The sequence below is a fragment of the Amblyomma mixtum genome, chromosome 6 (genome assembly GCF_055824585.1).
Source record: "Amblyomma mixtum isolate Tamu chromosome 6, ASM5582458v1, whole genome shotgun sequence".
Lineage (NCBI taxonomy): Eukaryota > Metazoa > Arthropoda > Arachnida > Ixodida > Ixodidae > Amblyomma > Amblyomma mixtum.
The window spans coordinates 74,139,582-74,166,024 of record NC_143017.1 but is presented as its reverse complement, the minus strand read 5'-3'; the positions used below and the strand labels follow the sequence as shown (position 1 = coordinate 74,166,024).

Genomic DNA, 26,443 nt, shown 5'->3' with positions numbered 1-26,443 from the left:
AGGAACAGTTGGAACGAAGTCGTGTTTGTCTTCCGAATCTATTTTCGCGTGGAACTTGACCAGGTCTCGCTCCCAGAACCAGTATGCTTCCCTTGGTACATATTCACAGTCCCCCTTCTTCTCCACACCCGCTTGCCGCCCACTCACCACGTCCGTTGTTGGGGCTTCGAATCAAGGTTTGGTGTCTTCGAGGGCTGAAGAATAGGTGATCAGTGATCTCTATCATCCTCTCAAGGACTGTTCGTCCACAAACGAAGCAGTGTCCTCGACGTTTTGCGATGATTGAAAAACAAGAGGCTAATGTTACAAGCACGCATAAGTCCTTTAAGTGTTGGGCCGCCTCGGTGGCTCAGTGGTTATGGCACTCGGCTGCTGACCCGAAAGACGCGGGTTCGATCCCGACCGCGGCGGCCGAATTTCGATGGAGGCGGAATTCTAGAGGCCCGTGTACTGTGCGATGTCAGTGCAAGTTAAAGAACCCCAGGTGGTCGAAATTTCCGGAGCCCTCCACTACGGCGTCCCTCATAGCTGAGTCGCTTCGGGACGATAAACCCCTACAAACCAGAAAGCTTTAATGGTTGGCAGAGCGACAGGATCAGCAGCGGTTGATACTGTTCCGGAAGTGACGTCACTTCTTTCCAGCCAATGGGAATGTTCTCATTTGTTGACGTCACTTCTCTCCAGCCAATAGACGAATTTTTTTACCGACGACGCATTAAAAAAGAATGCCCGGAACAAAGAATGGCCCTAAAAGCATTTCAGGTTTAACCACGGGAGCTATACACTTGAGAAAAACATCGCCGTTCGCCGCGTTTCTCGGGGGGAAAAAAGCGTAATTAGAGCCGCGCGGGAGCTCCCACAGTCGCTTTCGCCTTGAAGGCAAAAAGGTAGGTCGGGAAGCAAGAAACCAAAACGAGAATGGGGCGGTGGCGCGAAAGATGCGGGGAGAAGCCAGCATCCCCGATCCGATTAGCGCGAACGTTATTACGCGGCCGTCGTGTGGCGATGCTGCATTAGATCTTGCCTCTTGCGCGGAGCGCATTCCGGACTTCTCCCCCCTCTCACACACACACACAGGCACTTACTGACTTTATTTTCTTCTCTCTTTTTTGTTCCTACTTCATGTTTCACTTTTTTTTTAATGTTTGCGATATTACGAGTTCTTTTTGTTTGTGCGTTGTTTTCAATCTTCCGTCTCGGGCGAAAACTTCAGGTAAACGTTCGCGCAAGTGCGGCAACCAGCGGCTCTCTCGATATAGCAGCGGCGAAAACCTGTTGCGCAACTAATTCCCGCCTCCCCTCCGTAGGGATGATCCGACTCTCGCGCACTTTTCCTTCTTACACGAGTGCGCCCGTGTTCTTTCCTGGTAACTATTGCGACTCCGTTTCGTTTTTTTTTTTTGTGAGCTTCCTTTTCTTTCTTTTTTTCTATTTCTTAGTTCGAAGCGTTGCGAAAGGTGGCGCTGTTGGCAACAGGGCTACATGCAGACCGGTGCTCAAACTTCTCTCTCGCTCGCATCTTGGCTCGCAACAACACCCCGAGAGATAAGACCGCGAACCTCCTTTTGATGCGGCCCGTATCTTTGCGAATTTATAGAGGCGAGGCGATGCGTATTTCTGGGTAGCCCCGTCCTCTTTGCGAGCCGCTCGGGCGCACCAGAGGCAAGCAGTCCGCTCTTTTCTTCCGCGCCATTGCGGTTTTCGTTAATAATTAACGCGCCCCCAAGAAGGCGGGCGCGTGTGGCACGGTGAGAGTTAAATAATGCGAGTAAGGCAATCTCGTTTTCTCGTCGAGCGGCCGACGGCGAAGAAAAAAAAAAGAAAAATAGCGAGGGAAGAGACGGTTGCGAAGGCTGGAAGGTGTAGGGAGGGGGGGGGGGGGGGGGTGGTACGGAGTGCGCTTGAGACGGCGGAAAGTGTAAGCGGAACAAGTATAACACGTCTGGATGCCTCGGTATGATACAAGGCTGGCGAGCTTGTATCCGGGTGTCGCTGGAACGGCGCAGCCGCGCGCTCTCCCTTCTCCTCCTGTATGGTTTAGGAGAGGGAGCGGCGCGCCCTAATAACTTGCCGCCGGACCGCAGTGCGGTGCTCAGTGTGAGGAGCGCGGCGTAAGGATTAAAGCACGAGGAGAAATTAAAAAGCGCTCCGAGAAAAAGGGGTACATTACCAGAAAAAAAAAAAACCTGCACTGATAAGCGGAATAGGGGAAACAAAACACACCCCCGCTGTCCTGTCGGTGCCCAGCGCTGAAAGCCGTTCGCCGGCCGCGTTCTGCGAAATCGCGCGCGCGCGACGCGTCCGGCGGTTCTTAAATTATTGCGACTTTTCAAGCGGCGTAGATCGCGCAGGTTATTATTACCTTTGCTCTTCGCGAAAGCTTTCCCGAACAATGGAGCGCTTCTGTCCTTCTCGCGTTTCCAGCGATTTTTTTTTCTCGCTTCGCTATCATCCGCCGCTTCCTCTCTCCTGTTTTCACCGCGTGTCATTCTTCGTTTTATTTTTAGTTTTTTTTTTTTCTCCCTTGACTGTCGCCCTTGCTGTTCGTGCTTCTCTCTTCCTTTCGCACCTTTGAAGCGTAGGCCCCGGCTCTGCACTACAGCTCCTGCCTACAGCGCTTCCTAGGAGGCGACGAGAAAGTGAAAAGGGAGAGGAGAATCCGCCGGGGCTGTAAAACGCTTATTATTAGCTATTACCGTCATTTTTGCAGAGTGCGCTCGCGCCGGGGACGCCGCGCGGCGCTTTAGCTAATGCGCACTGGCTGGTGTTCGTTCGTGCGTGCATAAGCGGCCGCGCGCGTGCGGACCGCAGAGGAGACGAAGTGGTTTTGTGCGCGCTTTTTCGCCCTCGCGCTCCATCCCGAGCCGCGCCACCCCTCAACTTTCATTATTGCGGCGCGGCTAGGTGTGCCAGGAGTCGCAACGGCGCTGCTGCTTCCATCTTTTCTCCTCCTCCTCCTTTTCCTCCTCCCCCTCTTCATCCTCTCTCTCTCTCTCTCTCTATTTCTCTTTCTTTGTACCCTCGCGCGGTTGTTTTCCTTCTCGCCTCCGTTGTTGTCTCTATTCTCTGTACAGGCTCGCTTCTTGCTGTTTCGCGCTTCCTTTTTATGAGACACCTGCCGGGATGTCGTATTTTTGTTTTCTTTCTTTGATTGCCTCTTCTTTTTGCCTTCTCCTCGGCTCTCGGCGTGTTTCTCGGCTGTAAAGTCGTGGCCGGCTGTGGCAGGCGTGTATTTAGGCCGGCGGCGGCGTTGACGATGATTACTTTTTACGAGTGAGCGCTCTAATACAATCCGCCGCCCGCTAGCGTGCGTGCGTGCGCGCGCTCTCTCTCTCTTCCTGTACTTCTCCGTCTCTCTCTCTCTCTCTCAAGCTCATATGTCGTAAAAGGAGAGTCGTCCTCCTCCTCCTCTCCTGTACCTGTCCTCCTCCACAACCGCCATTCCCTGCAAAGGCACGGCCGCTGCTTCGGCGATACACACTTCATACACCGCCTTTGGTGTATCTGTACACGTATCCCTGTGTGTATACATATACGGGCTTGGCCGAAAACTATATTCCGCCGTGCCCCCCTTCCCGCCGCCGCTTTATTTTTCTTTTCTCTCCTTCCGGCCTTCCGCGGCGGCCGGCAGGAAATCTGCGGCGTACGAAGCGCCCGAGGATTTGCAGCAACCCCCTTCTTTCTCCCTCTTACATTCTTTACCTCTCTTCCGTGCCGTACATTTTCCATGGCGCGCTTTATAATCTCGTTTTCGAAAATTACTGGCGCGCGCCGCTGCTCTACTTTTCCCTTCTCCCTCCGTGCCTTGCATTTTACGGCCGTTTGTTTCGCGCAGCGCCCCGAACAATGCCGGCCGCGTCGGCGCGCGTGCGTGTGTGCGTGGAGCGCGCGTGTTGGCCGTCGTCGTCTGCCCGTCGTTTTTAAGCTCGCCGGCGGCAGATAAAGGCCCCGCGCGCGCTTTCATTGCCGCCTCCGTAAATGCGGCCCATAACTCGTGCCGCCGTGCAAGCGACATTGATGTGCCGAAAATCCAGTGGGGCGCGCTATCGCGGCCGTATATTTTGCGTTCTTCATTACCTCTTGTAATATGTCCGCGAGCGAGAATGGGGGCCGGCAGCCGCTGAATTCGGTGTCGCCATTTCCATTTCTCTCTCTGTCTTTTTTGTCTAATTGCGTCCGCGATACCCCTGCGGAACTGCCCATCATCGCGCCCATAAAGCTTTACTTCCACCGGCGTGTATGTGACGAAGCAGATGGTGGTACCCTGTGGGTGCGGAGGCTGCTGATTGGTTGAGGAGTGTAGTACTTTTCCGTGTAGTCATAATAGCACACTTATAGTTTTCCAAGCTTCTGTCTGCTAGAAGTGCTGTTGTCCGCGTCAGTCGTTAAGAGAGACGGAAAAGAACACCAACGGCCACGTGTACTGCGAGCTTGTTCGCTTTTCATCTGAAGCTAATTGGCGCACGCGGAACGGAGAATACGGTGATAATAGCTACTGAAAGGGAAATATACGAAACGTGCGTTAACACTTCTACGCAGCAGTCTCCGGAGCTTAGAGGGTAAAACTAAGTGCGCTAATACTCAGGCTCCGTCAACCAAGATCTTGTTTCTTTATTATCGTGGCAGTCCAGGTTCGCGTTTCTTTCGACGCTGGCGATGCGTGTGGAGCGAGCCAAGCAGCACCCAAACAGTGTAGCGTAACATGCGAGTGTTTACGTCCCGAACATGGTTGCGCCGAAGCGGTGCAGCGGGTGTATGTCGTGTTCCCTGGCACGCGCCGACGCCTCCGAACTCGAGGCTGTTGTCGCAGTTCACGCGCGATGGGAATGCAGAGTCGGCGATGCATCTCGCCTGGGGCTCTTGCTTCACGCGTTGAACTAGGACAGCCGTGCGAGCGCTTTGCGCAATTCTCTGTTGGAACCTGTCCATGTCAGCTTTTTGACCAGACGCCAGTGGCACTGCGGAATGCTGAATGGAAGTGGTGGGTTGAAAACTGTCCTCTCACCCCTTCTACTTTTGTGTGGTTGGAGAGGATGGACATCCCTGCGCGGGTGCGCTGAAGGCCAATAGTTGGTCATTGTTCCTTTTCTGATGTCATGATTTGGATAGTAATTGGCTACATTTATTTCCTGTGGTCAAATTGTATGACCCTTACAAAAATTTCTACCCAGTTTTAATTAAATACTTATTGACTCTCGGCAATAAATTGTATTGTGGTTTAATTGAGAGCTTATATACTTTTTTTGTCGAGTTTCAATTTAAAATTGGCCACCGTATTCCAATTGACTGTTTATTAACTTAACTCGATATATCCAAATTGAGATTTTATTGACTGGCAATACATATTTAACTGACTGTTTATATACCTGCAGTTCACATTTAATTGCATGTCAATTAACACTGAATTCATATTAAGTTAACATTTAATTGCCAGTTTATTATGAACTCTTTTGTGGTTTAATTGACAGTTTATAGACTTTTTTGTGTTGAGTTTCAATTTAAAATTGGCCACCGTATTCCAATTGGCAGTTTATTAATTTAACTCAATAGATCTAAATAGAGATTTTATTGACTGGCAATACATATTTAACTGACTGTTTATAAACCTGCAGTTCACATTTAATTGCCAGTTTATTACTTGGCATTTTTATTTAATTAACCTGCAGTTCACATTTAACTGACTGTTTATTAAAAGATCTAAATACATCCAGTCGAAAGTTTACTGGTTGTTTATTACCTTGCCACAGTGTTCAGAGCTACATAGTGCATCCGCTATGTGCGTGTGGTGATCTCAAAATCACAACACTGCGATACACTCGCACAAAAGAAAATTGGCGAATTACCCTTCCTGGTGTTTCGAGACCAGATTTTCAGAAATGAGTTCTGTGACATGGCATAGTGTGTTCTCATCTGGTGTGACTCAGCCGGCTGATACCAGCTCTGGTGTGCTTTGGTTTACTGTTTCCTGGTGCGGTTGGTGTAGCATTCCGGGATGATGTCAAAGGAAGGGTGAACCATCCAGAAACAAATTTGTTACCTAACATGTCTTCATAGTGATGCTCAATGTTTGGACATACTATCGTAAGCAAAATTAAGAAACCAATGCAAGTGCATGCTGAAACGTGCCATATTGCATATGGGCATCGGTCTCGACAACAGGATTGCTTCGTCAGGCGGCGCCCACATGCAGTTTGGTAAAATTCGGCAAGAACTCACAGGGGTCTCTCAAATTTGAGCACGGTAGTATGTACGTAGCAGCATGCAAATAAGTATTACATGATTCATGTTCTTGAGAAGCACGAAGAGCAAGTATGTATTGAAAGAACAAAAAAAAATGCTCACATTTGCCTAAGAGCAACCTTAGCTTTATTAGTAGACAAAAGCAGCGAATGAGTCGCACTGGAGGCCCCTCGCGTCATAGCGTGCATCTTTTCCGAGAAAGTCGAATATCTTTCATTGCCTTGATGGCAGCTTGAATCCATTTGTGTGTAGCGACAGTGCCTGAAGATTAAGGGAGAAAAATTATATTTATTATGATATACACTGCTACAATGATCCCATTGCAAAGACAACTAGCAAATGCTGCTCTTTGCATTAAAGGAGGATGGCTAATGTGACAGCACCCATGAATGCCAACACTGAATCAGATCTCTTAGGCCTCAACACTTTTAAAATACCGAGCTTCACAGCACATGGCTGCCAAATACCAACAGCCTTATTTCTAAAGCATGACAGCTGAGCATTCATGAAAATTTGTTAACTCCTGGCTAGTTTTTCTGCTCATGCACTGCCCCATTGGTCTCAGAACCTTGCCATTTAAGCTATTTATACTGTCCCTCACATGAGCTACAAACTATGCCCATCAATTAACCTCTTCTACACAAACCTTCACATGATGACATACCTACAGTGAATTGGTCACTAGCTTCCATCCCATACATTTGTTATTACCCTTTGTTTTGTGCTTCCTAATAAACCACTAACAAATCCTGAGTTGCAATTCTCGAATACACTGACGGAGTGAATATATACTTCTGTGCAAAATCCAGCTAAAACCAGTAATCACCTGTGAGTGCATCGATTTTCACTTGCGTGAGTGTCTTCTGTAGAGCCTTTTCCTTGCCTTCCAATATCCTTCTCCTGAGCAGCTGCCAATGAAGCTGCGCTGTACCACTGCTTCTCTTCACCACACAGTTGTGGTGGCCCGCTTCAGAAATACTGCATCCTTCTGGATTCCGTCCAGAGTTTGTACACAGCCTTTTCAATCTCGAAGCAATAAATGAATGCACCTGCAGGAAACAGAACACAGGAATAAAATTTCTATGCTATAGTCACAGCCAGGAATGAGGCGTTAATTGCGGGTTTAACATCAAAGCGACTCAGGCTTTGAGGAACACCGCAGTGAAGGGCTCCAGAAATTTTGGCCACCTCGGGTTCTTTAATGTGCACATACATCGCAGAGTACACGGGCCTCTAGATTTTGCCTCCATCGACATTACACCGGCGCGGCCAAGATCGAATTGCATTTGTTGATTGCATAGTGTCATATGGTAATATGCTTTCATGCCTGTTGAAGCATGCAAGTCAGAAATCATGTAGTTGTTTAAAATAAACACAAAACTTACACCCTCACAATGATGGTGTCATGCAATAGTAGTAGGTTCCGATGTAAGAAAGAAGTGAAAACGGTAATTGTGTACTTTGTCTTTTTATAACGTTAACTGCACAAATCATTTAGGAAAATGATTTCATGCTGATGAAAATCACAGATTAGTGTGTGTAATAGCAAATATTCAAAAATAAAAATAGTATGCAACAGTAGGAGCACTGCCTGTATATCACACAAGAGGCTGGGCTTGCTAAGAGCAATTCTGTAATTCCAGTTTCCACATGCCCTTGACACAACACTGAAATGTGCAATACCTAAAAAATTTAAATGTGATAAAGAAGGAAGTGTAACACACACTGACGACTCACTAGTAGACAGAGGAAGTAGAAATAGTAATGCAATAACCAGCACTAAAACGCACTAGCCTTCATAACAAAACATGATGCAATTAGTCACATCAAGATGCAGAGCCATGCCAGACAAGCCAGTTTCTTAGAATGGCAAAAGCACCACTACACTCTAGTATTTCCAAAAAGGTGCGCATGTTACAAGCCAAGTGCTTCTTTATTGCTATGCTATTTTTCACTATGACCATTGCTGCTAAGTGCATGAGAAAAAGAGGGTAACATTTCGCATTTTACCTCTTTGTTGTTTGGTTTGCTTTTCTTTGTACTTGGCTCCTTTCTATTTCTGAGTATATACAGTGCAACCCATATAATGTGGAAAACTGATAATATAAACAGTTGTTAGTGCAGCATGCATTCATGTCTTATATCTTATTCTTTTCGAGTTGTTTAGACATGCCATCAGGTAGCAAGCCAAAAATCTGAGTCAACCAGGTCGCTACAATCTCCTAGACAAATATATGTGAATTAGAGCAAGTATACTCACCGAAATGGCAAAAATCTTAAGGTTTACAGTTAAATTACTATTAATGCCTTTCATATTTTGCTCCTCAAGTGAAATCAGATGCCTTCGCTGGAAAGGTCTCTGAGGATCAATAACTTTGTGTGGGCTAGTCGGTTAAGCATCGTTGTAAGAGGCAGCGCAAAAGAAACCAGGATGAAAGGGAAGACACATATACCACAGGACGAGCGCTGAACTACCAACTGGTAGTTGGACGAGTGCTGAACTACCAGTTGGTACTTCAGCGCTCGTCCTTTGGTATATGTGTCTTCCCTTTCATCCTGGTTTCTTTTGCGCAGCCTCTTACAATGGGTCTCTGAGGAGTGTCATGTGACACTGGCGTTACAGTAGAAGAATGAAAGTTATCCTACGGCTACAACTGTTTAGGAGGAGTGCTATGTGACACAGGTATTACAGTAGAAGGATAACAAGGCTGTCCTCCTGCTGTAATATCGCCTTAAAATGCTGCTCTGTAGCCCGCCACTTCAAATCCAGAATCAAAGTTGCAGTATTGGATGACGCCTTATTGAGAAGAAACACACATATACTATTTCAAAGGCAAATGCCAACATATGCCGTCAACACTGGTTCAAAGCACACTGGTGCAACGCACTGATCTCAACACAGAGTTCTAGAAAAACGCACTTTAGAAAACTCAGTACTTACATGTGTTCTGCAATACACGTTGAACGGGCACAGACAAGGAAGACAGCCCCACAGTTGGACAGCGGAGACATCCTTTTCAGTGACAGCTCTTTTCAGACCTCTTCACCATTGGACAGCAGGCACTTCACCTGCATAACATCATAATTTGAATTTCACCTGTGCAATCTATGGAAGATGACGTACCCACAATGACTGTGTTAATGGGTAAGAATTCGTACTGCCAGTTTCACACAAACACAAAGCAAAGTTTAAACAGACAAAAGTTACCTTGCTCACACTTGAATCCACAATAAGCTCTGCACTGTTTAGGGTTCTTCAGAAATAATTAATCTGAAAGGGCTGTTAGAAAAGGCTGCAAAGTGCTCGAGCCTATTTTTGGACTGGTTATTCTTCAACATCTAACAATGATTTTTCTTCACGGTCGCCTGCCACTAAAAGCACTTTACGGCTACACTAATGATCGAACAGGCAGTTTTCTCATTTGGGAAGCCGCATCACTCCTCTATTTACGCGAATACGCGTTCATACAGCCTGTTACTGAATGTGGCTTTTTGAGCTTGTAAGACACCACTGCAAGGCGATTGCACCGACAGTTCAGCCTTGGAGGACGACGTATTCAGTCTGCCTTTGACTCCAACGCGATTAACCGCCCGCCACAGTGGCCAGTAGCGCGTATCGCTTGGTTTGGTTTGGTTTATTGGGGTTTAACGTCCCGAACTATAAGGGACGCCGTAGTGAAGGGCTCCGGAAATTTCGACGACCTGGGGTCTTTAACGTGCCCTGACATCGCACAGTACACAGGCCTCTAGAATTCGCCTCCATCAAAATTCGGCCGCCGCGGCCGGTATCGAACCCGCGTCTATCGGGTCCGGCAGCCGAGCGCCGCAACCACTGAGCCACCGCGGCGGGTCTGGTGCCGCACAGTCCGCTGCAGCGAACACGACTCGATGTCGTATCGAGCAGAGTATATCAAATGCCGAGCCCTGACGCGTACTCGCGTAGCGCAGTATGCAGCGCCAGAGACCGAATGACACGCACTATGGGCCACCGAGGCGGGCAGCTATGGGTTAGCTGCGTCGAATGCAGAGCGAACACAGCATACCCCTAGAGCTCGACAGCAGGTTTAATCGTCTCGCATAGGTGTGTTCAAAGCTTACGAAGCCACTTCAAGAAATTGTATCGACGCGTGTACGCGCAGCACATAATGCAACGCTAAACAGGTCAAGTTGCGTGCACTATCGTCAAACCGCTGCGAGCGGATAGCGACGAAAAACATGCGTGCAGGCAGCAGTGCACAACCACGTCGAACAATGATTTTAGCTTATTTTCACGGCGTTCGCGTCGCAACGGATACACTGTGAACACAGACAGGCCAGCTAGTTATAGTGACTCAATGTAGAGTGCATTTTGCCACCGCAGAAATAACCGTGCACAATGGCGGCAGCGCCTCATCTCTTCCGTTTCTTCTCGCCTTAGTGCTAGGTGGTTAATTTGCGTGGTGGCAAATTGCGCGCATTCCTGCGCATTATTACAGGTCTTACCTGAAAACGAAGACTCGACGCCTTCCAGTAACCGCTTTCTTCTTTTGTAAGGCGGTTCCGGTAGATAAAAGACGCAGCAGCTTCCATCGGTGAAGTCCAACGTGCTGTCATGACGAAAAGCCAGCATGGTTCCCGGCGCGGTCGCTTTTTCACGAAGCACACGAAGGGCTGGAAATTGTACTGCCAGCGGTGCCAAAAGCTACGATCACAAGTCAAACCAAACACGAGTTTGAAGCAGCGATTTTGAAATAAATACAACACAAAACATGCCCCAACGAGCGAGCGGCGAGCACAAACGGCAGCACGCCGGAACGACCCACGTGGTCGCGTGGTGCCCGGATGTGTTCGTCTTGTCACGTGACCTGCCAGCCTGCGCGCTCGATTTGAACGGCGTTAGCAAGTCCGCGGCGCGGGCGCAAGGTACATATGCTGTATATTGGTTTCTCAATAGGTGTGTTGAATACTGGTCTCACGAGGCATTTCAACAGCCTGTATGCTTATACTCTATGGTCCAATCAAGATGATGCCATTTTATTTCATGCGTTTGCCTCCTTTTTGTTGTAATAGTCTTTAGTTACCCTCGTGTACATACGTGTGAATGCTTCCTTTGTGAGCAAATGTGTACGGGCCCTTATAACCCACACCTGTAAAAATCCCCGATTGGATTGACATCTTCAATCGTAATAAATATCAGGTTTTTCAGGGAAGACTCGAAAATTTTCAAAAATAGGCTTTTTGGGGTAAAAATATGGCTTTTGCGGCACATTATTACCAGTATCGCTGGACACCGGGAAGCCGGTTAATTGTCTTAGGTAGTAAGCTGGTAAACTAATTTCTAACTTTTTAACTATCAGAGATAGGCAATTCGTTGCAATTAGAGATTTGTAGCCGGTCGTTAGTAGTAGCCATATCAGTTTTTAGAATTTCTAAAACGCGATTACACTCGCTGCTGTGGCTCGACAAAATTTGGCTGCATCGTGCGAAAATACATTCGGTTTCGAAAGCATGCAGGCAAAGCAAGCCCTCCAGTGCATGTAACTAGTCGAAAAAGCCAAATTTTGTCGAGCCGCAGCCCCAAGGGTAATCGCGTTTTCCAAATTCTAAAATCTGATATGGCTATTACGACCAGCTACAAATCTCTGATTGCAACAAGGCGCCTAACTCTACTGATTAAAAAGTTATTTATTAAAAATTAGTAAACCAGCTTACTGAAGACAATTTACCGGCTTTCTGTTGTCCGCCAACACTGGTGATAGCACAAACCATATTTTTACCCCAAAAAGCCTATTTTTGAAAATTTTTGAAGGTGATTGCTGAAACGCCCGGTATTCAGGTAATGCTGCCTCCGCACCATTATGCTGTCACATTTATGAATCAGTAACTCAAGTGAGCTCTCCCTTACATTGTGCAATTTAATTCCAACCTAAGGATAGTTTCATACCACATTTCTCACTTGGTACCAAAAAAGAATACTGTGTTCAGTTGTACGTTAAATTTTACACTGCGAAGCGACCTCATGAGCAGTGTTTTTCCGAGTCACAACCTACAACCAACTTCAACATCATGACCTCTCCCATAGCAGATATAATATGAATAAAGGCTGTTCAGCTGAAATGGGAATCGTTTGAGCTGTTGTTGCGGTTGGTTCTAAAATTTGTGAGAAATCTGTTGTAAATTTAATTTTTGTTGCTAAAGTTTTAATTCACTTGTAGTCAATTAAATTTATATTGGGTCATATCAGTCAATAACATATTGACTTTTTAATGAGTCGTGAGAAATGGGCTGTAAATGGAATTTTTGTTGCTTGAGTTTTAATTCACTTGAAGTCAATTAAATTTATATTGGGTCATATCAGTCAAGAACTTATTGACTTTTTAATGACATAGTGAGAAATCGATGTAAATTGATTTTTTGTTGCTTGAGTTTTAATTCACTTGTGGTTAATTAAATTTATATTGGGTCATATAAGTCAAGAACTTATTGACTTTTTAATGACATAGTGAGAAATCGATGTAAATTGATTTTTTGTTGCTTGAGTTTTAATTCACTTGTAGTCAATTAAATTTATATTGGGTCATACCAGTCAAGAACATATTGACTTTTTATAGACCAAAGTCATTAGGATTTGAGTATTAATAGACTTTTTATTGACTCAATAAATACTCTATAAACAGTTAATTGCATCTCAATGTTCATTTTTGTAAGAGCAATCTTCACTTTTTTCTCTCTCTCTCTGACCCCTCCTTTTTTTTTTCTTTTCGAAAAATTTGAGGCAAGGAAATGTCGCTGTAACTGTCTCGTATCATAGCTGGCGTGGCGAGGACAGGGAGGAAAGACACATGAAAGACGGAAGAGAGAAAGAAGTGCCATGGCTTGCCGAGGCTTCGCCGGAGTCCTCCTCAGCGACACCTCTTCCTCCCTTCCTTCTTTCACTCCCTCATTTACCCATTTCCTCACGGCGCTGTTCGTTTTTTGAGGGAATCATGGCTGACTCCGACTGATGTTCTCTGCACAACAATCGCATAAGTTGTTCTCCGTGAATTCGCTTTCGCAGTGTCGTTATTATCAGTGACATTAAACTTATGCGTAGTTGGAAAAGCTAACTTCGGAGATAACGTGAACGGACACTCACAATAAACGGCGAGCAACATTTTTTAAAGCTCGTTTGAGCAACTTCTCGCGCATGTAGCTGTTCCTAAGGGAAAGCCCCGAGGCTTTGGACGCCCGCCACTCTAGGGAAGGTGCCTACAAATGATGTTGTTTGCTAGTTTAGCAATATAGTACCATTTGGCTTCGCCCGCCGCGGTGGCTCATTGTTTAGGGTGCGCGGCTACTGAGCTGTATCACCCGGGTACGAACTTGACCGCGGCGATAGCATTTCGATGGAGGCCAAAGGCGCTCGGAGGTTTTCACTCTTTCCAGTCTACGGGAGAGAGCCAACGGGAGTGAGAACGGCCTTTTGATTTCGAGGATAGGAACGGCGCAGTAACTGTCTCGCTTTACGGTGGACTCCTCAACCTCAGAAGCGTTACGCGCTGCGCGTAACGCATTGTACACTGCCGCTGTACCCCTACCGCTGTACCCCTACCGCTGTACCCCTACCGCTGTACCCCTACCGCTGTACCCCTGCCGCTGTACCTCCGCCGTTGTACATCCGCCGTTGTACATCCGCCGTTGTATATCCGCCGTTGTATATCCGCCGTTGTACCCCTGCCTTTGTACCCCTGCCTTTGTACCTCCGCCGCTGTACCTCCGCCGCTGTACCTCCGCCGCTGTACCTCCGCCGCTGTACCCCCGCCGTTGTACCTCCGCCGTTGTACCCCCTAAATGGCTTATACAAAGCTAATACAGCTTTCGCCGTAAAAGTGTGAGCAAACGCCTGCAAGACTTAGGATTGCACTTGAGGGAGTGAAGCTGCGTTTAGTAACGCTGCCACGGATAGGGCATCAGCCTTACACAATCCTTCCTGCTTTTAGATGCGGTGCTTGCAAAAAAAGAAAGAGGAAATAATAGAGGCAAGGCAACTCCTTATGAACTTTTTTTTGCTTTTGCACGCTCAAGCTGCTCGTCTTATTCGACGCTTTGGCACTCAGTCAGCACGCGAACGCGTCCGCGCGGCGAGGGATGGCGCTGCGGTAGGGTAGGCTACATGAGAGAGCAGCAGCAGCAGCAGTGGGGTGGTGCGTGCGTGCGGACTACAATGGGATCTCTCGAGTGGCACAAACAGGGGCCCGGACAGAGAAAGATGGGAGGGCCAGGTCGCGCGGGGTGGCTAAAACCGTCGTTGGCAGTGCCAGGGCGCGACTTGTGCTGAACAAGGCTGGGCGCGAACCTGCGCGGCATGCGTGTGTATACCTTTCCGCGCGCGCGCGCTCTCTCTCTCGCTAGCCCGGCTTGCCCTGCTGAGCGCCAGCTCTGAGCCGGAGTTCCGACCGACCTTTGCTGTTGTTTAACGCTGTTTACCTTACCTCAGCTCGTTTTAATTGGCGGTGCCGTGCGCAGATGGACTGCTTATCTTTGCTGTTCTTTGTTTTGGTAGTTTCTTTTCTTTTTCATTCCTTGGCTGTAGAGTTTCGGCTATTCTCGTTGCTCATTATATCGCAGTACTCGTGGCTGTTGGGCCCCTCCTTCCCTTGACGTCGTTGCAAACTCTTTTCCGGAGCGTGGCTTGTGAGCCTCTCGGCTAATTGCTGCGGTCACCTCGTCTCGACGTCTCTTGTGCTTCCTCTCGCTAGGTCTTCTGTCCCGTGTTTATGGTGCGCTTGAGTGGGGACACTCCTAGACTTGACTTTTGAGCAAAAGTCTCTCGTAATGCTTTCTTCGAAGTTCAGGCGTGGTTGAGGTCCTGCGACGGGGGTAAGTGAGAGAGCTCTATTTGCCTGCACTGGTACTGCGTTAGCGTGGCGTTGTGCTCACGGTTTGTCGCGTTTGATGTGTCGAGTATGTTGACGACACTGCTTTATCTAGCTAGGCATAACCAACTTGCATGCGCTTAAGTGCAGCGTCTCACGAAGTGTTTTAGAGCGCTGAAGTGAGAGCACGGCAACTGTTCCGAGCGCTGGTGAGGTGCTGTATCCTACTCGTGCTGGTGGTCTTCGCTACCGTTATATCTTATATGCATTTCGGCGCCTTCTAATGTTAATTGAAGGCCACATCGAGGAATAGTTCGGAGGCGTACCGTGCGGCAATGCTCTTAAGGCGAAGCTAGGGAGTTTTAGTGGAATGTGTGCGAAACGCATCTTGCAAGCTTACCGCCTTGCTATACATTCAGTCGCCATAGCAGAAAAGAGATTTGAGAAGAAAGCAGGAAATTTGGGGCCGTAGTTTCAGGGGCAGGGGACGAACACAAAGTATTAGTGCATTGTTTGTTTCTGTTTTTCTTTTTCTTTACGTGTAGTTAAGAGGTTTGGCGAAAAAAACGAAAGGGGCTGGGGGGGGGGGGGGGGGTGACGATGACAGGCGTTATTGCAGTCGAAGTGCAATGCATCGCTCTAGATCCCGACAATGGGCTTTCTTGCGCTGCGCTAAGTTGTAAATATGAAGTTATCTTTCGTCGAAAATCGCGAGGGAAGAGTTCATGCTTGGGCAGTGAGTGGAACAAAGGGTGTGCAGTTATAATAAGGAGCACACCTGCTTTCCACTCAGTCTCAGACCTAAGTCTCTCGCCCCGTCATCATTAGAATCAGCAGCTAACGAAGTAGACTAGCTCCTAATGCACTCTGATGGGCCTTTCGCCTTTTGCTGTAGTGAGCAGTGTCCACCCGCAAGCGGGCAGATTCGCCTACGCACCCCACGGTATACCCTTTCTTCAACTATTTTCCTCTCCATTCCCTTATTCCCGTTAGGCTTAATAGTCACCCGGGCAATTAAGCGTATGCTAACTCTCTAAATTTACGACGAACTAACGGTTGAAATTTCTGAAGCACAGCTCAGCACGTGTCGTTTTTTATGTTTGTTTTCTTGTTTTACTGGTAGAACCGTAAAAGGCGCGAGGTGGAAATCTTTAGAGCGTTGCTTTGTTGCTATCGTCATTAGAGTCCGGGCGCTTGCGGCGGTCTTTCTGAATGTCCACTAATAACCAACGCAGTAACAACTTCGCTAGGCGCTCCCATCCCAGAACTACAAAGAGCGGCACTTTGTTCGCTTCGGTGTTTGCTCGCCTTTTGACGGGCGACGTTCGCACGAAACTTTGGGTTCAAAAGTGCCGCCAGCTTCGTGGAATGGCGAGCCGCTGCCCGAGAAGTGCGATTTGATTACCAGCGGTAGTGAAATTAACCGAGTGGACATTTTTTTTTTCTTTTGAGTTACGCGATGTTAAGCACTACTCGTGGATGGAAGTTTCGCATCGTCCTTTCGTGGATTTTTCGCTCGGGATGCAGTCGCGATTGATGTCGGTGTTCAAATGTGTTTTGCAACGGTACATCTGAGAATTCCTGAGCGCAGTGCACGCCGGACCACAGTCCTTCGAGGTCACGACTGCAGCGCGCATGTGTGCCGAAAGATTGAATTCGAGGGCTCGTGAGAACTTTCTTTCTCGGACGCCGTTCCGCGTTCGTCGCTGAGTGCACTCTTTTGGTGGGCCGAAATTTGCTTCTGTTGAGTGCACTAAGAGGAAATTGAGAGTGCTCAGTCCATGGACGCATCTAGTTTCTCTCACACTATACAATCGACGCATCGCTTATCACGCTTATGGGTCCTAATGCGAGAGTAGTGAACTCCACTGAGAGAGCATAGTCAACCCGCTGGGCTCGTAGGCGATGCGGGGCCACTTCGAAATGCGGTCGTGGCAGTTTATTTCGTTGGACGCTTTCCTCTCTCTCTCTCTCACTTTCTCATCTCGTGTTTTTGGTCGTGCCTATCCCGGGCGTTTAACTGCATGCATTCTGTAGCAGAAAGGGTCGTGTGTGCTCATTCGCGAGTGGTGGTAGAATGCGTCGGCAGAGTGCGCTACGGTCGGCATTTTTTCTCTGAGTATGTGGGTGAAAAAAAATATACCGACAAGCGCTGTCATTACGGTACTAACCACAGTGAGTGCGAGACATTGCCTGCACAGACCGTTTCGCGAAATTGACAGGGAGTGCTGGAAGGGGAACGTAGGGGGTAGGGGAGTGAGCTTTAGCCTGCCACAGCTGCAGTTGTCACTTCTTCGCTGAGAGGTCTAGTAGTTCGTTATCGAGCTTTTTTTTTTATCAGCTGTTAGTTTTAGCCTCTTTAAGCTCCTGTGGTCTCAGTTGTACCGCGCGTGACCGTTCCTTTTCTCACTATTATTATGATGTAATGCTGAGCACGCATCTCTGTGAATTCGCCGCGGGCAGCAATCTGCTTTCACGCGTCCACCCGCGCAGACCCGTCGCTTTCAAAACGGCACGAGTCGAGCCATCACCGCAGCGAAACGAGTGGTCGCGCAGCCCGCGAGGCAGTTGCAATGCTGCGGCACGTGTAACCGTTGCGAAAGGCGCCGGTGCGGTTTTAAGCGCCAAATGGTCTCGCGCACTGCGCTAAGCGACCGCGCGCTATAACGGACAAGCGTGCGTTCAGTTATTACTGCAGTCTCCGCCCTTGCACCAAGCAGGCTTCCTGAAACTGCGGCGGCGCGCTGCGCGCCGACGGGCGTATTAATTTCTCGTATACAAACGAGCCGCCGTCGCTCGCCGGCAGCTAAAACGGACACGCTCGCGTCGCCGCCGCGCGTGTTCGGCCTGGCCGCGTACGCGTACGTGACCTCCGTGATGCCCGGCTGCCATTTGTTCCTGCCTGGCGTCCTCGACGGACATTACTTTTCTTTGCCGCAGAGGGCGCTCTCATCGCTGTCCAAGCGACTGGAGCCGCGCTTGTGAAAGAATATTCGTGTGGCGGCGGGGCCACCACTGTACGCGCACATTCTTCGCCGGATCGACGGTTTGCATTTTTTGTGGAAGACGTGTGACTGGCTCAGTACTGCGTGTAACATTTCTAATCACTGCGTTACCTCGATGAACCTTATTTAAAGCGGGCAGTTTTATTCAACTTTCCTATTCGTTTTTCCATACGATTGTGCTCGTTCAGTGAAGGAAGTGAACGAATTTCGGTGGCTGAACGACTATTTCGCTCCGAAAAATTTGTTGCAGGGCTGTTATCGCTACATGTTGTAAGTCCTTCGGCTCGTTCAGTCTGGCCCTGATCAAACTGCGACGCATGATTGAACTGTGTGCAGTCTTCTTACTATTCACGGTTTTGCGTCAGTGCCGAAAACCTCGAGAGTGATTACACGTTTTGGCGGGCTAGTTGGAGATGAGCTTCGCTTCTTGTTCCGTGAGTAGTTATACTGTTAATAACTTCACAGATTAAGTCGTTTGCTTTTTTCTCACCATCTTTCTTACCTCAGCGCCATGTTTATCCACGAAGATGCGGGTGAAGCGCGAACTATTATATCTTTATGTACTATTGGTACCAAAGTTCTCCAGGAGACACGACCGGCAACCAACTCGTATATCTTTGTTGTCAGCCAGTAATTGCAAGCCACACTTGCGGTGGTGAAGGTTGCTCTTGCGCTCTCCAGTGTGTGCTAGTGAAGTCAACGGAACATTGGCTTACTTTGCACCTGTAACGTATTTACGTACATATTGTCGTTCTTTCTCGGAAAGCACAATTGATAGTTTTTGCTTCGACCGTGACCTGTCCTATCTTTTTATCTTCATGTTCGGACATAACAGTGAGGTTAATTACAATATGCTCGTAATGCTGCTGCTATCCGTGTGCTCTTTCTTTTTCTCTGCAGTACCCGCGTCTGTATAGCAGTCGCCTTCTTCCCGCCTTGTAGACTGCTACGTGCCGCAATAAGCAGTAGCCGCCCCAGTGTTCCGCCTTTAGAACTGCATTTCGAGCACTTTCGCTGTGCCCGATGCTTCCTATTGCATTTTTGTTCGTTTTTTTTTTGCGTGTGTGTGTGTGGTTGTTGCCGTAGTGACCGAGTTTTTTTAGGCAGAATAAAGTAAAAGACTTCTGGTGCGCGCTGTTCATTGTTCGTGGAGCGCTGGACATCTGTATTCTTTATTTATTGATAACGCGTCGCTAGAATTTTAAACGCGTGAGTGCGTTGCTTATTACGTATTTTGGGCTCCGAAAAAAGTCTGAGCTGTCGTGGCGAACGGTCGCTCCCCGCGGCTACCCGGTGAGTTTTTGTGTGCCACTGAGGTGCTCCGCGGCGGAGAATTCACGCCATGCTCGCGTTAGTCGATCCGTTTCGACGGCCCTAACTCACGGGCAGCTTCTGTCCTAGCCGCGCCGGGTGTCGCGCACTAAGACGGTAGGCCACGCCCTCTGTGAATGCGTTCTTCGCTTCGCAACGCCCGGTTTTTTTGCAATATTAATCGCGCACATCGATCGCGCGTCCGAAGTCCAAGAACGCGTCGGGGAAATTCGGCGAGTGATGTCGTTCTTGAATAGGCCGAACACGAATGCTTTCTGCGCATCGCGAAGGGGCAGCGTTATCTATTGCTGAAACGGCGTTTAAAACGGCTTGCATGCCGAATTTCCACGGACGTAAGTTTTGTGCCCAGAACTCACATCGGCGACACAATACTTTGAGATTTCTGCAGCGACCCGCATTGGAGCAATGCGGAAGCAAAACGTCCACATACTATGTCGACGTCCGTGGCTGTTTTGACGTCCATGTGCTTATATCGGCGTCCATAGCTATTTTGACGTCTAAGAGTATTCGCGTTTTTTTCCCGCTTAGTTACTTCACTGATTAACCTGATCAGCGATTTTTTTTTTTTTCCCACGGTGACATTTTATCATGAACTATCTGTCACAATCACACTTCCACACATTTCAGAGAACGCCGTAATCGTGCGGACAAAATTGTGGACACTTTGCTGACGGGACAGAGCCTCGTAATGTTCTCGCGTTAATGAACGCCACCCGTAGGGGTACACTGTACACTCTGCCGTGTACTATCGCGGTATAGAAAGAAATGCGAACAACGCGGCTCCTACGCGCTCCGCTGTTCGAATTTCTACTCATCGCGCTTTTACCTGGGCGGCAAGAAAAAGACGTTAGAGTCGACCTGGAATATATCACGGACGACTCTACCGTCTATTTGCTGTTACCGAAGTCAAAGCTTGATGAAAAAAAAATGGCTGAGGCTTAGCTTAGGTTAAGCCTAGTCAGATGCGAAGCATATTGTCGCCGAGTTGCATATCGAGCACGCCGCTTGGCTAGACGTTCTTCACGCTCTTCATCAGTCTCTGTAGCACGCCGCAACTTTTGCTTCTCATTCCAACGAGCAGCCCTGTCTCCAGGAGGCATCTCTATCCCGTGTACGCCTAGCAGAGGCAGGCGCACCCCCTTGTATACCGCCGCTCCAGCATCACGTGTTCACTACAGCGCACCTAGCGGCAGAAGCAGGAAACACATTGGTCGCGACGCCTCGCGCGACGGCGCGAGCTGGGGCTGGGGCCGGGGCCCCGTTTCTCCTATGTCGTTACGTCACGCATCACGTGGTCCTCCTTGGTCGCGACGCCTCGCTCGACGGCGCGAGTCGGGCCCCCGTTTTTCATCTGCTGTGACGTCACGCATCACGTGGTATGACATGGAGGTCACGAAAGGTCAATGGTAACGACACCGCCGCGCTCGAGGAGCTGGGTTGGGCTATTTTAGTATGCTTCGCATGAAAATGCGAACGTCCGCGAAGCGCCTAGGCTCCGCTCTGTTCGCATTTATTTCCATCCCTCCTGCACAGCGTACATCTGCAGCATTGCTGCGTGTAGGTTTTACAGGAAGACAGCTTTATACCGTGTTCTCATTGTGCACCCTCCACAGCTGCCCGAAAGCATCATCTCCGTCAACAACGCTGGATTGCATTTTCTCAGTGAATGTCACCGGCTCCGCAAAGATCTCTGCTTATATAATTTTTTTTTATTTCCAACTCGTGCTTCGCACGTTTTCTTTGAGGGCTGCGATGGTGATTAGTCCGGGCAGTTTACTAGTAGGGTGCAGTCACTTGACTATAATCTCCGGCAGTCCAGTTTTGTCTCTGCTCCGTTTTCTACGTTTCTCCTGGTCGCTTTTCTTCCGCGTGCTCACTCTAACCTTCTTTGTTTCCCTTTTGTCCTTTTCCTTCCTCTTCGTCTCTCTTTCTTTCCCTACTTTTTCTTCTCTGCCCCTTTCCGTCGGAGCTCCGATCGCGCGTCTCCTTTCTTGTTTCGGGCGCTCCGGTTGGGCTGTGTACGAGTCGTTCATCCCCTCGCAGTGTATACAGTGTTTGTTTGCCCGACCTGTGCGCGCCATCTGGCTGCTTCAGTGTTTGAAGATGCCGGCGACACCGGAACAACTGTTTGCAGAGAGCAATGCCGACGGCGGGTTTATTCGCGCGGACGACGTAAAAATTAGCGAGCTCGACGCTGCCACTGAACAGCGGAGCACACATAGAGCGGCGCGCATGCGCCACAGTGCTGCGCTTGCGTCTCGTACGCTGAGCGGGAAACGGATAGGGAGGCTCCGCACGTTTACGTGAGTGGAAACGGAATTGAGGGGGGAGATGGGGAAAGGGAGAACGAAAGGGCGTAAGGCATTGCAGGAACAACAGGCTGGCTACGGCGAAGGTATATTTACTTAGTTCTGGTTTATATTTGTGAATTTTCCTACTTCCTCCCGCCTGTTAGTGTAATCCCCCTGCGCAGTTGGTTGGTTGGTTTTTGAGGGAAGTAAATGGCGCAGTATATCTCTCACATATCTCGGCGTACACCTGAACCGCGCCGTAAGGGAAGGAAGGAAGGTAGGAATGAAAGAAGAAAGAGAGGAAGAGGTGCCGTAGTGGAGGTCTCCAGAATAATTTCGGCCACCTGGGATCTTTAACGTGCACTGACATCGCACAGCAAAGCACACGGGCGCCTCTTGCGTTTCGCCTCCATCGAAACGCGGCCGCCGCGGTCGGGTTCGAACCCGGGTACACCGGCTCGGTAGACGAGCGCCTTACCACTGAGCCACCGCGGCGGGTCCGCTTCCAATGGCTGTGGGGGTGGGTCGCGAACCCGCTGCGAAGAGAATGGAAGCCGTTATTTCTAGAATATACCGCGGCTTCCAGTTCTTTTTTTTTTTCTTTCTTCTATGCAAGTGTATCTCAGTAAAGACTACAATCCTCTCCATCTGAGCACCTCGGCTGCTGCTGTTGCTTGTTTTTGCAACCCCTTTGCTTCGCGCGAATTCACCGTCGACGTCCTGGTGAGAACAGGTAGCGGCATCTCGCGGCGTCAGTTGCCTTCCTTCCTTCCCGGCGAGTGTCTGGGCGCCTTTGGCAGAACGGCGCGGCGGCATCGTTCATCTGCGCGCAAAGCACAAAACACGCTCCGAACAACAACGGCGGCGCATCCTCGCCGCCAGGCGCGCGCGCACACACACACGCTGCAGAAAGAGAACGCGCTGCAGAAACAATAGGTTCTCGCGGAAGGCTCTCCCGTTTTTATTGTCCTCGCGAGCGAGTGTATGGAGCGCGGCCGTTGGAAGGTATATAGACGCACACACACTCGCTCGGAACGTATCCATTGCTGAGCATCAATTTCTCCGCACTTGCCGGCGGCCTCGGCCGGTTCGTCCACCGGCAGCTTCGCCGCAGTTTCGTGTAGTGCGCCTCTTCTTACTTTGTTTTTCTTTAGTTATTTATTTGATTGGCGCCTTCGCTTTGGCGCAGCGGTCACTCCACGTTTCGTTTTTTTTTTTTTATGCGTCGGACTCTCGTTGTGCTCCTATACTTTTTTTTTTTTTTTGCCGTTGTTCCGTTGTTTCTCTTTTCTTCACCGTTCGGTCTTTTGCCTTTCGTTTTCGTGGAATAAGCGGTTAATGAAGAAGCCGGCGAGTGCCGTGCCTTGTGTATGTGTATGCGCCCAGTGCGTGTCTTAGCTGCGCCCTTTAGTTAATCTCTTGTGTTCTCATCGTTCATGCTTCGTTTTTATATCTTTTCGTGGTGTTTTAGAAACGTTGGCGTCCTACCTCATGGTTAAAGAATGCAGCGCGAAAAGACAAGGACAAACGAAGAAGTGGACAGGACTTGTCTTTTCCTTTCCTTGTCCTTGTCTTTTCGCGCTGCATTCTTTAACCATCTTCACTGACCAACAAGCCCGAACAGCCACTTTAGTTCCTACCTCAGTCTCCTTGTTTATTGCTTCGTGATTGACACTTCTCCCGCCGTGAAACGTCTCTTTCCTCTCTTTCTCTCTTTTATTCATCTCCAGGGTGGATTGCTTCTGCATGAAGAAAAAAAAAAGTGGAAGTTGAGTTTGAAGTGTACGGATTGTCATTCGTTCGCCTCGGGGGTTTCCTCATGGAGTGCGCCAGCGCAGCCCTACCGGTATTCGTGTTGAGTTCTGGTTCTTTCCTCCTGTGTCGCGATTGGCGTGCTCGCGTTCCCGGAAGTCCCTTAAAAAGAGGAAAGCTCTGCGTTTACTCGAGGACGCGCCGCGCTCAAACTCCTCCGACCATGCCCCCGCGGTGTTATCGTATCCATTGTCGTGCGCTGTGCTGTTCTCTGTGTACTTTGCTCGGAAGCGGACCCGCCAATGGCATCCTCGTGCGGTAAACAAGTTCTCTGGACGTCAGCGAGGTTCCATAGCGCGTGTCCCCATGCGGACGCGCAGTCTCCTCCTCGTCTCGTCAGATCCCTCGCGAACTTCATCCGCGGGGGCCTGCCTGCCCGCCTGCCCTGGAGACGAAACGGGCTGCCTCGTTATCCGGAGCGCTGACTGCGACAGACTCCCCCCCCCCCCCCCCCCCCCCCCCAGCATCTTTCACCAAAACGCCGTGTCCGCAACTGAAAACTGCGAGTTTGGCTTGGCCGCGCGCGAGCCTATCCCGGGCGTCTCGTAACGATCCGTCCCTCTGTTGAAATGCCAGGCCCCTGAGCGCATGCCTGGCGCTTATTTCATTCCATTCATCTTTTTGTTGGAGGAGAAGCGTCCTTATTTGCTCGTTGCTGTCGAGTGGCGCAACGGCGCGCTTTTTTAGCTCAGCTTCGTTTAGCTGGACTTCTTTATCCACCACCACGTGGCTTCAGCGCCGTTCGAAGCTGAGCTGAGCGGCGTCCTCGAGCACAAAACGCCCGCGCGCGCGCGCTTACTGCAAACAGCGCCCTCCGCGGGCACTCGCGCGCTAGAGCCTGTTCAAACTTTGGCCCTTTGGCTTTGGCTTCGCGCGTTTTGTTTTGCCTTTGCAGCCGGGCTGTGCAGCAGGAGCCGTTTCTTTATTCGCTAGGCTGGGCGCGCTTTAAACGACGCTTGTTGCGCCGCTGCCTTCGCTTTCACCTGTTCGCTGCTTCCTTCGTTACCGTAAGTCCCTGGCCAGCCGCCGTCTACCTTCTTCTCGGGAACAAAGGCGGAAGAAAAGAGTTGCAGGAACCGAATTCACCAGCGGTGCTGGGGATAGCTCGCGGGAGACCGGAGGCGTTGGGTATCTGAGGAAGAAAAAAAAAACAGAAAAGCGTGAACCAGTAAACGAAGCAGCAGCTACAGACCTTCGAGGAGGTCGGTCCAAACGACCCGCCGTCTCTCCTTCGAGATTACAGGAGAGCTCCGTTTCGAGTCGCCCATCGTTTGGGGTGGATCCGGGAGGAAGAGTAAGGTGCCAAAATGCGCTCTTCCCGGGGCATCGTCGGGACTTGGAAGCCTTTCCGACGCATAGCAAGCAAGAGCGACCTGCAGGGCATAGAGCGAGCAGAAACAAACAGGAATAAAAGGGACAAGCGTGTGTGTTGACTGCAGTGACTAAAGGCAAAGAAGGTATACGTACTACAAAGTCGAGAGAGAGCCGTTTTCTCCGCGCGTAACGCAGGGTACGTTTTCAGGCGACTGCCTCCCGCATTCTCGTCCCTCCATTTCATCTCCCTTCTTTTCCTCTTCCGCCTCATTCCTAGTCCTCCTCTAGAGCAGCTCCATCCACAAGTCGCGCAAGTGCGCTTATTCCGCGCGCGGCTAACTCCCACGCGCCCAGTTCGTTCTTGTTGTCTCGCCGGCTCTCTTGCGTGCTGCGTTTCATCCCAGTTTCAGTGACTCTGCCGCGCACTTCCATCTCTCTTTCTCTTTGCATAGGGTAGCACGAGCGAGCGAGCGAAACGCCATGCACAACGGCGCGGCGAGAAGTCTGCTTGCAAATCGAGAAACAAGGCGGCCGTTTTTCCTTTTTCCGTTCCTGGCTAGCGGCGCGCCTTAACAGCTTGGGCCGCCGCGTAGCGGCTTCCATTTCCCCGCTTCACTTTGCTTCTTGCCATTTTACAAGTTTATGTGTACGCATATATGCACGCACGTGCGATCTCCGTGCGTTTTTGGTCGCTCTTTTTTTTTTTTTTACTCTCTCACCGGCGTCCATCCCCCGTGCCCGTTGTCGCCGTCGTCATTTCGTATAGTCTCCTCCGTTTCGTTTCTTGTTTTGTTTGTTTGTTTTTTTTCCCTTCACAATTCGTGGAGCGGAGTAGCGAAACGCAGATGGCTTAACGGCGGCGGCCGTACATTGCAGTTTCCCCTTCGCCGTGCGTCGCGTGTGCTACGTTTGCTTGGCCGCGAAGCGCTCGGTTCTCCAGCTCGCTTGCTTCTTTGCCGCGTCGCGCAGGCGGAGTCATCTGGGAGTAGTTGCCTTTTCCGCTCCCTCCTCTTCTTCTCTCCCCCACTTCTCACTCTCTCCCCGCTATCCCGAGTACTCTTTTACAATTCAAGAGGAGCTAAGGTGCGGATGAGCCCCGTCGCGGCTCCAGCGTCCGCCGCTGCTGGGATGTGTCTCGACGCTGTCGCCGCCGTCGCCGAGCGCGGCTGCGCGCCCGTTCATCCGCGACTGAGGAGATGCATGCATACATGCATGCGCGCACGCATTCCCGCAGCCCCCGGGTGTCTTCTCTTCTCGGTTCCTCTCGTATACCGCCCTCTCTCTCTCTCTTTCTCTGTCACCGTGTTTGTTTGTTTTTCCTTTTTTTTCGTGTTCGTTTAAAGCTCCTTCAGGTAAGCGTGCCGACTGAGAGTGCCAGCCGCGTGAGCCGGGTCCGCGGTGACGGCAGCGGCGGCGGCAAATCGACTCCCGTGCCGGTTTGGCGTCTCTCTCACTGCACAGCCGCTTGCTTGCCTGCTGCTGTGTGTTGTGCTTGCTGCCTCGGCGGCAGAGCCGGCTCGTTGCCGAGCTCTTCCTCGCTCAGCCTGCGGTTGTCGGTTGCTTGGAAATGGCTTCTCGGCAGAATGCGGCCACTCCTGTCTTTTCATTCGCGTTT

General features: G+C 49.8%; 1 protein-coding gene and 1 long non-coding RNA gene across 11 annotated transcripts in view; one reads left to right on the top strand and one right to left on the bottom strand.

Moving 5' to 3' along the window:
* The window catches only part of LOC149339394 (poly(rC)-binding protein 3-like), a 313,316-nt gene that overhangs the window by 214,654 nt on the left and 72,219 nt on the right, over positions 1–26,443 (top strand). The window lies entirely within an intron of this gene.
* On the bottom strand, positions 6,344–11,306 carry LOC149339395 (uncharacterized). Its single transcript, XR_016283514.1, has 4 exons — positions 10,723–11,306; positions 9,182–9,309; positions 7,067–7,289; positions 6,344–6,501 (listed from the first exon to the last, which is right to left on the bottom strand). It is a non-coding gene; the product is annotated as an uncharacterized LOC149339395 (long non-coding RNA).